The 16,379-nt window shown below is 39.5% G+C and overlaps 1 protein-coding gene and 10 non-coding genes across 12 annotated transcripts in view; 10 read left to right on the forward strand and 1 right to left on the reverse strand.

Annotated features, from left to right (window-relative positions):
* Nucleotides 1-16,379, reverse strand: part of LOC133662748 (TOX high mobility group box family member 3-like) — a 165,773-nt gene that overhangs the window by 102,226 nt on the left and 47,168 nt on the right. The window lies entirely within an intron of this gene.
* Nucleotides 8,650-8,723, forward strand: trnat-agu (transfer RNA threonine (anticodon AGU)). The gene has a single exon. It is a non-coding gene; the product is annotated as a tRNA-Thr (tRNA).
* On the forward strand, nt 8,927-9,000 carry trnat-agu (transfer RNA threonine (anticodon AGU)). The gene has a single exon. It is a non-coding gene; the product is annotated as a tRNA-Thr (tRNA).
* Nucleotides 9,278-9,351, forward strand: trnat-agu (transfer RNA threonine (anticodon AGU)). Its single transcript has one exon. It is a non-coding gene; the product is annotated as a tRNA-Thr (tRNA).
* Nucleotides 10,186-10,259, forward strand: trnat-agu (transfer RNA threonine (anticodon AGU)). The gene has a single exon. It is a non-coding gene; the product is annotated as a tRNA-Thr (tRNA).
* trnat-agu (transfer RNA threonine (anticodon AGU)) lies at nt 10,835-10,908 on the forward strand. The gene has a single exon. It is a non-coding gene; the product is annotated as a tRNA-Thr (tRNA).
* On the forward strand, nt 11,466-11,539 carry trnat-agu (transfer RNA threonine (anticodon AGU)). The gene has a single exon. It is a non-coding gene; the product is annotated as a tRNA-Thr (tRNA).
* Nucleotides 11,881-11,954, forward strand: trnat-agu (transfer RNA threonine (anticodon AGU)). The gene has a single exon. It is a non-coding gene; the product is annotated as a tRNA-Thr (tRNA).
* Nucleotides 14,543-14,616, forward strand: trnaa-agc (transfer RNA alanine (anticodon AGC)). The gene has a single exon. It is a non-coding gene; the product is annotated as a tRNA-Ala (tRNA).
* On the forward strand, nt 14,912-14,985 carry trnat-agu (transfer RNA threonine (anticodon AGU)). Its single transcript has one exon. It is a non-coding gene; the product is annotated as a tRNA-Thr (tRNA).
* trnat-agu (transfer RNA threonine (anticodon AGU)) lies at nt 15,182-15,255 on the forward strand. The gene has a single exon. It is a non-coding gene; the product is annotated as a tRNA-Thr (tRNA).

Below are 16,379 nucleotides of genomic sequence, written 5' to 3' on the forward strand. Positions count from 1 at the left end.
GGAGCTAGCATAACACGTACCGTACCGTACGTGCGCGTCACGTACGTAACTTTTTAAAAATATATAAGCTTTATGAACCTTGGGTTAGGTGAACGGTCTTTTGGGCTGAGTGATTGTGTGTGTTGATCAGGTGTTTGAATTGTATTGGCGTGTTCTATGGAGCTAGGAGCTAGCAGAGGAGCTAGGAGCTAGCATAACAAACACGCAGGTGTTATTATGCAGGATTAATTTGTGGCATATTAAATATAAGCCTGGTTGTGTTGTGGCTAATAGAGTATACATATGTCTTGTGTTTATTTACTGTTGTAGTCATTCCCAGCTGAATATCAGGTACCGTGAGTATGCAGCCTTGGCTGCTAAACATTCGATAACTTGACCGTATGTGCGCGTCACGTACGTAACTTTTTTAAAATATATAAGCTTTATGAACCTTGGGTTAGGTAAACGGTCTTTTGGGCTGAGTGATTGTGTGTGTTGATCAGGTGTTTGAATTGTATTGGCGTGTTCTATGGAGCTAGGAGCTAGCAGAGGAGCTAGGAGCTAGCATAACAAACACGCAGGTGTTTTTATGCAGGATTAATTTGTGGCATATTAAATATAAGCCTGGTTGTGTTGTGGCTAATAGAGTATATATATGTCTTGTGTTTATTTACTGTTGAAGTCATTCCCAGCTGAATATCAGGTCACCCCCGGCTCTCACAGCATCTTCCCTATCTGAATAGCTTCAACTCCCCACTAGTCCTTCACTTGCACTTTACTCATCCACAAATCTTTCATCCTGGCTCAAATTAATGGGGAAATTGTCGCTTTCTCGGTCCGAATCTCTCTCACTTCATGCGGCCATCATTGTAAACAATAGGGAACTTTGCGTATATGTTCAACTGACTACGTCACGCTACTTCCGGTAGGTGCAAGCCTTTTTTTTATCAGATACCAAAAGTTGCAATCTTTATCGTCGTTGTTCTATACAAAATCCTTTCAGCAAAAATATGGCAATATCGCGAAATGATCAAGTATGACACATAGAATAGATCTGCTATCCCCGTTTAAATAAAAAAAATTCATTTCAGTAGGCCTTTAAGGTGACGGTACCAAAATGTTAACAAGTCTATTTGTCATGGTAGCACCAAACCCTAAAATGCAGGGATGGTAGGCAAAATGCAGAGAAGAAGCTGTTTTATTTAAGACAAGGCAGGCAAAAATCCAAAGGCACACCATTATCATTAGTCAACAATCCAGTGTTGCAAAGAAGGCGACAATGGCAAACCCCCTTCTGTATTTATATAGCGCTTTACTATACCTGGAATTATATCTCAAAGCACTTTACATCACAGTCACCCTTTCCCAGATGATGATGACTGTTGGTGAATATTATAGTAGGCGACGGTGCGGCAAGTGTAGCATGCTTGGCACTATCATTTTAAACTGTGACCTGTAGCTACTTGGTATTGGATCCATACCAAAATGTGTAGTATCACCTAAAACTTATATAATGTATCATAACAACAGAATAATATGTGATTGTTACATTTTAACAGAGGTGTAGATCAGTGGTCCCCAACCACAGGGCCGCGGCCGATTGGAAATAAAATTTAAAAAAGTTTAAAATTTAAAAAAATTGTTTTTGTTTTTTTTATTAAATCAACATAAAAAACACAATATATACATTATATATCAATATAGATCAATACAGTCTGCAGGGATACATTCCGTAAGCACACATGATTGTATTTCTTTATGAAAAAATAAATAAATAAATAAACCCCCATCCCCTTCGGTCCGTGGGACAAATTTTCAAGCGTTGACTGGTCCGCAGCTACAAAAAGGTTGGGGACCACTGGTGTAGATGACACATGTTAAAATGGAAAGTAAACAGATATTAACAGTAAATGAACAAGTAAATTAATAATCCATTATACTGCTCGTCCCTCCTAGTTTTGACAAAATAATAGAACGGGAAATGACACAATATGTTACTGCATATGTCAGCAGCGAAATTACGGGTTATATGATAAATGGGTTCAACTGGTTTAGCGCTTTTCTACCTTCAATGTACTCAAAGCACGGTGACACTATTTCCACATTCACCCTATTCATACACACACTGATGGCGTGAGCTGCCATGCAAGGCCCTAACCACGACCCAAAGGTGAAGTGTCTTGCTCAAGGACACAACGGACATGACAGGGATGGCAGAAGCTGGGGATCTAACCAGGAACCCTCAAGTTGCTGGGACAGCCACTCTACCAACCGAGCCACGACATCCCACAAATTAGGAGTCTTTGTTTGTTTACTTATTACCTAAAGAGAAGTTGTCTGGTATATTTACTGTCTTATTTTATGATGCCAAAACTGAGTTTTGAGTGCAATAAGAAACATATGTTTAATGTATCGTAAGATTTTATGATAAAACAAAGCCAATAATGACATTTTTGTGGTCCCCTTTATTTTGAAAAGTATCGAAAAGTATTAAAATACATTCCAGAATACTCCAGAATCTAACATCCTGCTACAGATTTAAAAAAACAGGTTATGGAAATAACTGTGGAGCAAAATGTATGCAAAATTTACACCCAGGCATATCCAATACACCTTATTTGTTCTTTTAAAGAACATCCAGGCAATATCTCAATTCCCCCAGCACTAATCTATCTGCTTGTTTGAAAATAGTGGTCTCAAATTTTTTTTTCCTGATTCTTACAACATTTTTCTGTGTTCATGTTCTCCCATTTTTGAGGAAAACAATGAAATATTAAGAAATGCTTGCTATTTTTTCCCATAGTAGATCAATGAAATGTCCTCAAATGACGACCCATGACTGCTGCACCAGGTCCACTACTAACCACATTGTGAAGTATGCGGACGACACAACAGTAGTGGGCCTCATCCGTGACAACAACGACATGGACTACAGGGAGGAGGTGAAACATCTGGTTGACTGGTGCAGAACCAACAACCTGGTCCTGAACGTCGACAACACCAAGGAGATCATCGTCGACTTCAGGAGGCACCAGTCCAGCCACACTCCACTCTTCATCAACGGCACAGCAGTGGAGATCATAAGCAGCACCAAGTTCTTGGGGGTGCAGATAACTGAAAATATGACCTGTTTCCTACACACCTGAGCTCAAGAGCTCAGCAGCGCATGCACTTTTTGCGTCGGATGAAAAGAGCACAGCTCCCTCTCCCCATTCTTACCACATTCTACAGAGGCACTATAGAGAGCCTACTGGCCAACAGCATCTCTGTCTGGACTGGAGCCGGCAGTGCCTCAGACTGGAAGTCTCTGCAGAGAGTGGTGAGGACGGCGGAAAAGATCATCAGGACTCTTCTTTCTCCTGTCCAGGAGATCGCAAAAAGCCGCTGCCTGACTAGGGCTCATAAAATCTGCAAAGACTTCTCCAACCCCCACCAAGGACTGTTTTCACTGCTGGACTCTAGAAAGAGGTTCCGCAGCCTCCGTAGCAGAACCTCCAGGTTCTGTAACAGCTTCTTCCCTCAGGCCATAAGACTCTTGAACGCATCATAATAATCCCCTCAATCCCCCAAAAATGGATTAACTCGCTGGAATATAAAGACAATATAACATACATCCATAAACGTGGATGCATATGCAAAATTGCAATATATTTATCTGTACAGTAACCTTATTGTTCTTTTATCCTGCACTACAAGGAGCTAATGCAACAAAATGTTGTTCTTATCTGTACTATGGTTGTACGGTATACCGGTATTAGTATAGTACCGCGATACTAATGAATAATTTTCGGTATGATACCGTCTCTGAAACGTACCGGTCCCGCAGTAAAGGGAGAATGGACGCATTTTGGCTTAAAAACTAATGAGAAAGGTGAAGTTATAACACTGAAACGCCCTAAGGAAGGGGTGCTTTAAGACATGGCTAGCTAGCTAGCGGCTAACGTCCAGCCCCAGTTGGCAGTGTTTTAGTTACTTCTAAATCCCTAATCCTCGCCTCCATGGCGACAAATAAACAAACAAAACGCCATTGGTGGATCGACACCGAACATCCACTGTAATGATATCAAGTACAAGCACGTATCGAGTCGATACTACTATGATTACGTCAATATTTTTTGGCATCACAACATAATCTTTCGTTTTTTCAAAATGTATCGTATGTTTATAAACTCAGGAAATATGTCCCTGGACACATGAGGACTTTGACAATGACCAATGTATGATCCTATAACTACATGGTATCGGATTGATACCCTAATGTGTGGTATCATCCAAAACTAATGTAAAGTATCAAACAACAGAAGACTAAGTGATTATTAAATTTTAACAGAAGTGTAGATAGAACATGTTGAAACAGGAAGTAAGCAGATCCATCTATCCATCCATTTTCTACCGCTTATTCCCTTCGGGGTCACGGGGGGGCGCTGGAGCCTATCTCAGCTACAATCGGGTGGAAGGCGGGGTACACCCTGGACAAGTCGCCACCTCATCGCAGGGCCAACACAGATAGACAGACAACATTCACACTCACATTCACACACTAGGGACCATTTAGTGTTGCCAGTCAACCTATCCCAAGGTGCATGTATTTGGAGGTGGGAGGAAGCCGGAGTACCCGGAGGGAACCCAAGCAGTCATGGGGAGAACATGCAAACTCCACACAGAAAGATCCCGAGCCCGGGATTGAACTCAGGACTACTCAGGACCTTCGTATTGTGAAGCAGATGCACTAACCCCTCTTCCACCGTGCTGCCCCCAAGTAAGCTGATTTTAACAGTAAACGAACTAGTGGATTAATAAATACATTTTTTACCACGTCCTTAGTAATGTTGACAAACTACCGGTAATAGAATGTAAAATGACACAATATGTTACTGCATACGTCAGCAGACTAATTAGGAGCCTGTGTTTGTTTACTTACTACTAAAAGACAAGTTGTCTTTTATGTTCACTATTTTATTTAAGGACTTAACTGCAATAAGAAACATATGTTTAATCAACCCTAAGATTTTTGGTTGAAATAAAGCCAATAATGCAATTTTTTTGTGGTCCCCTTTATTTAGAAAAGTACCGCAAAGTACCGAAATAATTTTAGTACCGTTACCAAAATATTGGTATCATTACAACAGTAATCTGTACAGCAAAGTTCAAATTTGAATGACAGTAAAAGGAAGTCTAAGTCTAAGTCTAAGTCTCTAAATGCACGTCTAGTGTAAACCGGACTGTTGTGTGTGTTGTAGGGTGCACCAATGGTGATGGCTGTTGTATTTGCTGGTTCATTGGGCAGCAATGGGTTGTGGGACTCAGATAAAACTCTACTGTAGCAACACACACACATAGTTCTGGCTTCCCACTGTGCTGTTGCTGGCTAATACATTTTTTAGAACAGGCTTCAGGACGGTAGAATTAACACAATCCAATGTTTCCTGGCCAGGAAACCAAGAAGCTGATTTTGTGAACATGTGTGCAGCTCTTTAGTACATGCTCATTTGGGATGCAATCCATCTGTTGTGTTGTTCAATTCCAATTGGTTCTGTGCACGTTCCCTCTGAATCGTTAAGTGTAGCTGTTTCTCTTCCCTTTAGTGTGACTAAACACATGTGCCACCTCTGTCCCCTCCGGTATTCATAGCATAAACCTGCAGTGAGCAACAAAAAAAAATGTGAAAAGACCAGTTGTTCAATCTCTATATATCTGAAAAACACAAACTGCTGAGCGGTGACTCATATATCAGTCTATTATATACTGCGAGTCTGACTGTATTAAACAAATGGCCAGGCCTGCAGCTGGAAAAGAGAGGCAATATGGAGAGAGCAAGAGGTTATTGTCTAATTTAAATCTTGGCAGCTTTCCCAGAGCTGCACCACATTCCAATTTGTGGCTGTGTTGCTTGGCACTCCCGACAGAGGTCCGGCTGCAAATACTCCCGGGCTCCTCTCCAGAAATGTGTCTGCAAACTGACAATCAACAAGTTGGCAGGGATTAAGCGCAGACAGCCGAGCCAAATCAGGTAGAATAATGAAAAACGTACAACCATGGATTGTGTCACGACTGTCACTATTGGAGTACCGTTTCAACTTTTCTCTCTTCCATGTTGCACAAAGTACCAGCAGCTGGGAAAGACATCTGCGAAACATGTAGCAGCCGCAGAACGGCTGAGTGGGCTTTTAGAGGCAATTAGCTTTTTCGAGCTTTTTCTCTTCAGCGTACTATTGTGCCTTCATCTGCCAGACTGACAGCACACCAGGACATTATTAGCAAACCTGACGCACTAAGTTGCAGATATTGTTTTCCTCCTGACAGCGGCCATTAGGCTAAGTGTCTGGCTCAGTTATTTAAACTCCCTAAATGTCACTTGAAGGTCTCCGGCTCGCAAGTGACAGCTTTGAATAATTACAAACAACTCAAGGTAGTGGCGTTTTAATAGGGGATTCATCGAGAAGTGGCGTTTTTTACCAAAATACTTTTACTTCTCCGGTGTCTACCGTTGCCTTCGGGGAAATGCATGGTGCCACGGTAATAATGTGCAGGGATTCGGTACTAGCGTTTCCCAGTGGGAGCTATACTCTCACATTATTGCACACAATCTCAGGTTTCTCACATGTCTGTGCGATCTTGCAAATGGAGCTTGCAGGGTAATGTGATTTGAGAAGAGAGAAGACAGAGCTGAAGAATGATCCCAGAGAGAGCCTGGATGATGGGAGAACAAAGTGTCTTTATTTGGATGGAACATTCAAATAAACTAATGTAATGAGATGTTATATGATACAGAACAGTCATTTGTGCAAGGATTCCTGGATTATAGAAACAGAAAAGGCATCTGTTGACATGCGTTTCGCATGTGCAATGTCCCCTGTTTGTTGCCTTTTGGTATTGCTGTATAGGCCTGGGCGATATATCTATAAAATTGTTGCAGACGTTTAAAAAAAACTTCCTACGGTATACCTTTTGCCCCCTTGAGCTTCCGTAGTCCTCGCTTATTTCCTTACCGGAGATCAACAAGCATAGGCCCTGTCTACATTAAGCCGGATAACTCCTTAAACGGATAATTACACGGGTAAGTGAGCCGTGTATTTCTTGAATCTCCGGCTCTTAGCTTTGTATGGACTCATCGATTGTTTACAAACTGACTTCGGAGAGGAAGTGACCCCAGAAAGACAGGAAGTGACGTCAGAAAGAAGCGGTTTCGTAACTCTGAGCTAACCACTGGAAATATGGAGGCGAGTCATCCAGACATGCCCGTGTTTCTCCTTTCGTCTGTACAGACGCTCGTGGAAATCACACATGAATACCACATGACCATTGTGTGCAGTGTTTCCCACACATTCATTTATTTGTGGCGGCCCACCACGAAAGAATTAAGGCCGCCACAAAAATAAAAAATAAATGTTTTAATTTTTTTTTTTTTATGTTTTTATTTTATTGTATTTTTTTGTTTTTTGTTTTTTGTCCTGTCCAGCTTCTCAGGCAAATCATATAGTTGATGTAGATGCCCATATCGGCTGTTCAGATTTACTTTAAAAAAGAGAAGTGTAGGTTCAAGATTTTTGGAGCTCTTTGTTCAGTGGATCAGATGTTTGATGAAGCTTTGTGTCTATATACCACCACTACTGTTTTCTGTTTATTTGTTACTGACTGTGGCAGGACACCTCTGCCTCTGTTTCACTTTATGTTGCTGGTAAATAATATGGTTGTAGTAGTAGGCTAAAGTTAAATTTTTATAATATATATTTTTTGTAAGAACCACAATTAATAAATATATTTCAGTGAATAACTTATTGTTCAAATCTGTACATAAATATGTACATAAAGTGTTGTAATTATATTGTAAAATGGATGGATGGATGGATGGATGTTTAAAACAAAACTGTTATTATTAATTAGTAAGTATACATTTTTTGAGCCTTTTTAGAGAAAATCATATCATTGTAGTAAATTATGCAAATTACTCGATGATGTCATGGTGACCACGCCCATAGCTACGCCCATAGCTACGCCCATAGCCACGCCCCCACCGCCACAGGTATCTTGGCAGTTTATGGGAAACACTGGTGTGTGTGTGGACGAGGATAAGGTTAGGTGGGATTTACCCTGCATAACCATAGAAGGGGCCATAGCAAAACATGGCTAATGCTAATGCTAACGAGAGCGAAACGTTTTTTCCAAAGAAAATAAGTGTTGTCAGTGCTTAAGAATAGTGGGCATGGAACAAATGACTGCACGCTGCAAAGTTTGTTTAAAAAAGGCAGCAGCCCAACTTATTCCAGCATCTGAAACAGCATCCAGCCGAGTGAGGGAAATACATCTCACTACGAGGCGAACAAGACTGCCACAACAAACAAATTCAAGCTAAAAAGCAGCTTCTGCATAGGCTTCTGCAAAAACTCGAGTGGAATTATAACATTTATTCATCATTATAGTGATACATTACATGTGCATGAAGTGTGCATTGTCTTCAACAGTAGTACACAATAACAACAATTGTGTACTTTCCAACAACTTTTTTTAAAATAAAATAAAATAAAAACCTGTTTTGAATAATCTCTGTCATTTGTATTCAATGGTTTCTCCAAAAAAGGGGGGGAGAAAAATTCGGGAAAAATAATGTAACTCAATTTTTTTTGTCAAAAAACCCCACTCAGGCCTATTTGTGTCCACAGGGCCAAACATGGTGCTGTGGCTTAGTTGGTTAAAGTGCCTGTCTAGTAAACAGGAGATCCTGGGTTCGAATCCCAGCAGTACCTTTTGGGGCAGTACTATCTCTGTATGCAAGGACAAATTCCACTGTTTACCTATCAAACTAAGGAAATTTGGAGATGAAAACACCTGAACGTATCAAATTGGCCATTGCGTGTTTCATTTAAATAGCTGCAACCTTACAACCTTACAGGCTTACAACGTAAATGTCCCACATATATTAAGAGTGCCTATCTGTTACATCATACATGGTGTTGTGGCTTAGTTGGTTAAAGCGCCTGTCTAGTAAACAGGAGATCCTGGGTTCGAATCCCAGCAGTACCTTTTAGGGCAGCACTAGCTCTGTATGCAAGGGCCATTTCCACTGTCTACCTATTACACTAAATTTGGAGATGAAAACATTTGAACATATTAAACGTTCTTTTTTTGTTGCCTTGGAATAGCTGTGAATCTGCTTTAATGCAACTGGACACAGCCCAACACACTATACACACAAATGTACATGGTACTGGATCTGTATGCAATTTATATGCAATAATATATTTGCTATTCTATGTCGCTTTGGAAAAGTTCTAGTTCTACATTGCACAGGGCCAAACATGGTGCTGTGGCTTAGTTGGTTAAAGTTCCTGTCTAGTAAACAGGAGATCCTGGGTTCGAATCCCAGCAGTACCTTTTAGGGCAGCACTAGCTCTGTATGCAAGGGCCATTTCCACTGTCTACCTATCACACTAAAGCAGAGTAGTAGATTTTTGTAAAAAGCTTTTATAATTGTAAAGGACAATGTTTTATCAACTGATTGCAATAATGTAAATTTGTTTTCACTATTAAATGAACCAAAAATATGACTTTTTTTATCTTTGTGGAAAATATTGGACACAGTGTGTTGTCAAGCTTATGAGATGTGATGCAAGTGTAAGCCACTGTAACACTATTGTTCTTTTTTAAATGTTTTATAAATGTCTAATGATAATGTCAATGAGGGATTTTTAATCACTGCTATGTTAAAATTGTAACTAATATTCATACTGTTGTTGATAATATTAATTTTTGTTTCACTACTTTTGGTTTGTTCTGTGTCGTGTTTGTGTCTCCTCTCAATTGCTCTGTTTATTGCAGTTCTGAGTGTTGCTGGGTCGGGTTTGGTTTTGGAATTGGATTGCATTGTTATGGTATTACTGTGTATTATTTTGTTGGATTGATTAATTTAAAAAAATAAATCAATAAAAAAAAAAATATATATATAAAAATCGATTTTTTAAAAATGAGAATCGATTCTGAATCGCACAACGTGAGAATCGTGATTCGAATTCGAATCGATTTTTTCCCACACCCCTACTGTTTACTTATCAAACTATTTAAATTTGGGGCCGGAAACATCTGAAAATGTTGAAATTACACATTCTATGTTTCAATTAAATTGCTGTGAATCTGCATAAAAGCAACCTATTACCGTTACAAGGTAAATGCCCCACACATATTAGATGTCCTACCTGCCACTTAATGCATGGTGCTGTGGCTTAGTTGGTTAAAGTGCCTGTCTAGTAAACAGGAGATCCTGGGTTCAAATCCCAGCAGTGCCTTTTGGGGCAGTACCATCTCTGTAAGTAAGGACAAATTCCATTGTTTGCCTATCAAACTAATGAAATATGGAGATGAAAACACCTCACTGTATCAAATTGGCCATTACATGTTTAAATAGCTGCAACCTTACAGGCTTGCAACGTAAATGTCCTACATATATTAAGATTGTCTATCTGCAACATTGTATGTGGCTTAGTAGGTTAAAGTGCCTGTCTAATAAACAGGAGATCCTGGATTGGAATCCCAGCAGTGCTTTTTAGGGCAGCACTAGCTCTGTATGCAAGGGCCATTTCCACTGTCTACCTATCACACTAAATTTGGAGATGAAAGCATTTGAACATATTAAACATTCCTTTTTTTGTTGCTTTGGAATAGCTGTGAATCTGCTTTAATGCAACTGGACACAGCACAACACACTATACACACAAATGCACATGGTACTGGTTCTGTATGCAATATATATATATGCATTAACATATACGCTATTCTATGTTGGTTTGGAAAAGCTGTGAATCTGCATAAATGCAACTTCTAGTTCTACATTGCAATTTTTTACAGAAGTGGTTACCTATCAGGTGCTGTGGCTTAGTTGGTTAAAGTGCCTGTCTAGTAAACAGGAGATCCTGGGTTCAAATCCCAGCAGTGCCTTTTGAAGTGAAAGGAGCTTAGTGCATACGTATTTAACCGCTAAAGTTTTAGAGTTAATCTCGTCATCAGGAGCGGGAGCATGAGGGTACAGAGCACAAACTCTGCATACAAGGACAAAACACACTGTTTACCTATCAAACTATTGAAATTTGGAGACAAAAAAGTCTGAACATATCAAATTTGCCATTCCATGTTTCAATTAAATTGCTGTGAATCTGCATAAATGCAATCTATTACCGTTACAAGGTAAATGTCCCACACATATTAGATTTTCTACCTGTAATGTTACATGTGGCGCTGAGGCTTAGTTGGTTAAAGCACCTGCCTAGTAAACAGTTAATCCTGGGTTCGAAACCAAGTATTACCTTTTGGGCAACACTAATTGGTATGCAAGGACAAGTTCCACTCTCTACCGATCAAACTTATGAAAACATATTAAATGTGCCTTTCCATGTGGCTTTGGAATATCTGTGAGTCTGCATAAATGCAACTTATTTGGGTGTTCCAATGCAAATTTCCGATTACAGATTTAATTGTCTATCTACAATATAAAACATGGTGCTGTGGCTTAGTTGGTTAAAGCGCCTGTCTAGTAAACAGGAGATCCTGGGTTCGAATCCCAGCAGTGCCTTGTAGTGCAGCACAAACTCTGTATGCAAAGACAAATCCCACTGTCTGCCAATTTAGCTAATGAAATTTGGAGATTTGTTGCTTTTGAATAGCTGTGAATCTGCTTAAATACCACCTCTGGTGCTACATTGCAAACTTTTACAGATTTGATTGTCAATCACATCTGCACATTTTTACAGTTTTGATTGTCAATCGCAGGTGGTGCTGTGGTTTAGTTGTTTAAAGTGCCTGTCTAGTAAACAGGAGATTCTGGGTTCAAATCCCAGAGGTTCCTTTTGAGGTGAAAGTAGCTCAGTGCTTGGAAATGTTAGAATTAATCTTGTCAACAAAAGACCTTCAAGCGGTGCTGTGGCTTAGTTGGTTAAAGCGCCTGTCTAGTAAACAGGAGATCCTGGGTTCAAATCCCAGCAGTGCCTTTTAGGGCAGCACAAACTCTGTATGCAAAGGCAAATTCCACTGTCTACTAATAGAACTAATGACATTTGAAGATGGTTGCTTTCGAATAGCTGTGAATCTGCTTATATAACTCTTCTGATGCTACATTGCACATTTTTACAGATTTTATTGTCAATCAAATCTGCACATTTTTGCAGATTTGATAGGCAATCTCAGGTGGCGCTGTGGATTAGTTGGTTAAGGCGTCTGTCTAGTAAACATGATATCCTGTGTTCAAATCCTGGCGGTGCCTTTTAGGGCAGCACAAACTGTATGCAAAGACAAATCCCACTGTCTACCAATTGAGCTAATGAAATTTGGAGATGTTTGCCTTTCCATGTTGCTTTCGAATACCGTATTTCTTTGAATAGCCGCAGGGGCGTTAATTAATTTAAAACCTCCTGTCACTCCTGCGTTTACCGGAAACCGGCGGGATGGCCGTGCATGCGGTAATTATTTTAAAACCTCTTCTCACTCCGCCGTTTACCAAAAGGAATCCATAAAATTTAGGCGTGCGCTTTGAGTGTGATGTAAGCATACCATCATGAAAACCACATTTAATTAAAAAAAACGTTATTATGGTCTTACCTGTACTTATAAATGGAGTCCATTTGCAGCTCCTTCTGACCAAAAGCATCGATAACTTGTTTATAGAAGTCTTCATTATTTTCTTTTTTCAGTTTTAAAAGTCTCTCTGTCTCGATGGAGATATTCCTTTAATTATTACCTCCTGCTTCGATTGAAAGTCCAGTTTAGAAAACTGTTTTATTTTAGATACCGGTATGTAATCCTCCTTGTTAAAAGGAAGAAAAAAAAATCTCTTGCTGCGTGTGTTCACTTCTTCTGCAGTACCGGAAGTCGCAAGAAGGATCACTAGCGCGGCAGCGCCCTCTACCACCAGGAGGCGGGAGTCATTTAATGACTTATACAGTATTTCACACACGCAGCTACGGTATATTAATAAAACATAGCTGCTTACTGTTCTCTTTAGCATACTGTACCGGTATTCAATAGCTTGGACCTTAAATCCTACTGAATAGCTCTTTATCTTTTTTCCTTTGTGCGATTGTAAACTACTGAAAGCAGCTTCCTCCATTTTGAAAATGAGGACAGATGCGTCACTCGTGACGTAACGAATTTGACCCGGTGGAAGTTCTAGCCATATGCTAAATATTTTGCAAAACGAGTTTGACCCGGTGAAAATTATAGAAATGCAATAATAAAATTAATATTTTGCGAAACGAATTTGATCCGGCTTCAATAATAAACCGGCGATAAGGCCAAGCATGCGTTAATTATTTTGAGAAACGAGTTTGACCCGGCAGTAATTCTAGACGTGCAAATACTATATTCCCTGCGCCAATTCAAGGAAATACGGTATCTGTGAATCTGCTTAAATACCGCTTCTGGTGCTGCATTGCAAACTTTTACAGATTTGATTGTCAATCAGATCTGCACATTTTTACAGTTTTGATTGTCAATCTCAGGTGGTGCTGAGGATTAGTTGGTTAAAGAGCCTGTCTAGTAAACAGGAGATTCCGGGTTCAAATCCCAGTGGTTCCTTTTGAGGTGAAAGTAGATCAGTGCTTGGAAATTTTAGAATTAATCTAGTCAACAGAAGACTTCCAAGCGGTGCTGTGGCTTAGTTGGTTAAAGTGCCTGTCTAGTAAACAGGAGATCCTCTGTTCAAATCCCAGCAGTGCCTTTTAGGGCAGCACAAACTGTATGCAAAGGCAAATTCCACTGTCTACTAATCAAACTAATGACATTTGGAGATGGTTGCTTTCGGATAGCTGTGAATCTGCTTAAATAACTCTTCTGGTGTTGCATTGCACATTTTTACAGATTTGATTGTCAATCAAATCTGCACATTTTTGAAGATTTGATAGGCTATCTCAGGTGGCGCTGTGGATTAGTTGGTTAAAGCGTCTATCTAGTAAACATGAGATCCTGGGTTCAAATCCTGGCGGTGCATTTTAGGGCAGCACAAACTGTATGCAAAGACAAATCCCACTGTCTACCAATTGAGCTAATGAAATTTGGAGATGTTTGCGTTTTCATGTTGCTTTCGAATAGCTGTGAATCTGCTTAAATACCACTTCTGGTGCTGCATTGCAAACTTTTACAGATTTGATTGTCAATCAGATGTGCACATTTTTACAGGTTTGATTGTCAACCTCAGGTGGTGCTGAGGCTTAGTTGGTTAAAGAGCCAGTCTAGTATACAGGAGAGTCTAGGTTCAAATCCCAGTGGCTCCTTTTGAGGTGAAAGTAGCTCAGTGCGTGGAAGTTTTAGAATTAATCTACTCAACAGAAGACTCGCAAGCGGTTCTGAGGCTTAGTTGGTTAAAGCACCTGCCGAGTAAACAGGCAATACTGGGTCCGAAATTCAGCATTGCCTTTTGGGCAGCACTAATTGGTATGCAAGGACAAGTTCCACTCTCTACCGATCAAACTTATGAAAACATATTAAATGTGCCTTTCCATGTGGCTTTGGAATATCTGTGAATCTGCATAAATGCAACTTCTAGTTCTACATTGCAATTTTTTACAGAACTTGTTATCTATCAGGTGCTGTGGCTTAGTTGGTTAAAGTGCCTGTCTAGCAAGCAGGAGATCCTGGGTTCAAATCCCAGCAGTGCCTTTTGAAGTGAAAGTAGCCTAGTGCATACGTAGCTAACCGTTAAATGTTTTAGAGTTAATCTAGTCATCAGGAGCGGGAGCATGAGGGTACAGAGCACAAACTCTGCATACAAGGACAAATCACACTGTTTACCTTTCAAACTATTGAAATTTGGAGACAAAAACATCTGAACATATCAAATTTACCTTTCCATGTATCAATTAAATTGCTGTGAATCTGCATAAATGCAACCTATTACCGTTACAAGGTAAATGTCTCACACATATTTGATTTTCTACCTGCAACTTTAACAATTGGTGCTGTGGCTTAGTTGGTTAAAGTTCCTGTCTAGTAAACAGGAGATCCTGGGTTCAAATCCCAGCAGTGCCTTTTGGGGCAGTACTATCTCTGTAAGTAAGGACAAATTCCACTGTTTACCTATCAAACTAATGAAATTTGGAGATGAAAACACCTGAACGTATCACATTGCATATTTCATTTAAATAGCTGCAACCTTACAGCCATACAGGCTTACAACGTACATGTCCCACATATATAAAGATTGTCTATCTGCAACATTGTATATGGCCTTGTGGCTTAGTTGGTTAAAGCACCTGTCTAGTGAACAGGAGATCCTGGGTTTGAATCCCAGCAGTGCCTTTTAGGGCAGCACTAGCTCTGTATGCAAGGGCCATTTCCACTGTCTACCTATCACACTAAATTTGGAGATGGAAACATATTAAACATTGCTTTCTTTGTTGCTTTGGAATAGCTGTGAATCTGCTTTAATGCAACTGGACACAGCACAACACACTATACACACAAATGTACATGGTACTGGTTCTGTATGCAATATATATATATATATATCCATTAATATATTTGCTATTCTATGTTTCTTTGGAAAAGCTGTGAATCTGCATAAATGCAACTTCTAGTTCTACATTGCAATTTTTTACAGAATTGGTTATCTATCAGGTGCTGTGGCTTAGTTGGTTAAAGTGCCTGTCTAGTAAACAGGAGATCCGGGGTTCAAATCCCAGAGGTTCCTTTTTAGTTGAAAATAGCTCAGTGCTTGGAAATTTTAGAATTAATCTTGTCAACAAAAGACTTTCAAGCAAACAGGAGATCCTGGGTTCAAATCCCAGCAGTGCCTTTTGAAGTAACAGTAGCTTAGTGCATACATATTTAACCGTTAAAGCAGTGGTCCCCAACCTTTTTGTAGCTGCGGACTGGTCAACGCTTGAAAATTTGTCCCACGGACCGGGGGAGGGGGGAATTTATTTATTTATTTTTTGTATTCATTTTTATTTTTTTATATTTATTTTTTTGGTCATAAAAAAATAAAATCATGTGTGCTTACGGACTGTATCCCTGAAGACTGTATTGATCTATATTGATATATAATGTAGGAACCAGAATTATTAATAACAGAAAGAAACAACCCTTTTGTGCGAATGAGTGTAAATGTCGGAGGGAGGTTTTTTGGGTTGGTGCACTAATTGTAAGTGTATCTTGTGTTTTTTATGTTGATTTAATAATTGTTTTTAATAATTTTTTTTATTATAATTATTATTATTTTATTTTATTTTATTTTATTTTTTCTTGTGCGGCCCGGTACCAATCGATCCACGGACCGGTACCGGGCCAATACAATTTGGTATTAAAAACATCTGAACATATTAAATTGACCTTTCCATGATTTTTTTTGAATATCTGTGAATCTGCATAAATGCAATTTATTCTGGTGTTACATTGTAAATATCCCTCACAGATTTTAATGT

The sequence above is a fragment of the Entelurus aequoreus genome, linkage group LG02 (assembly GCF_033978785.1).
Source record: "Entelurus aequoreus isolate RoL-2023_Sb linkage group LG02, RoL_Eaeq_v1.1, whole genome shotgun sequence".
Classification (NCBI taxonomy): domain Eukaryota; kingdom Metazoa; phylum Chordata; class Actinopteri; order Syngnathiformes; family Syngnathidae; genus Entelurus; species Entelurus aequoreus.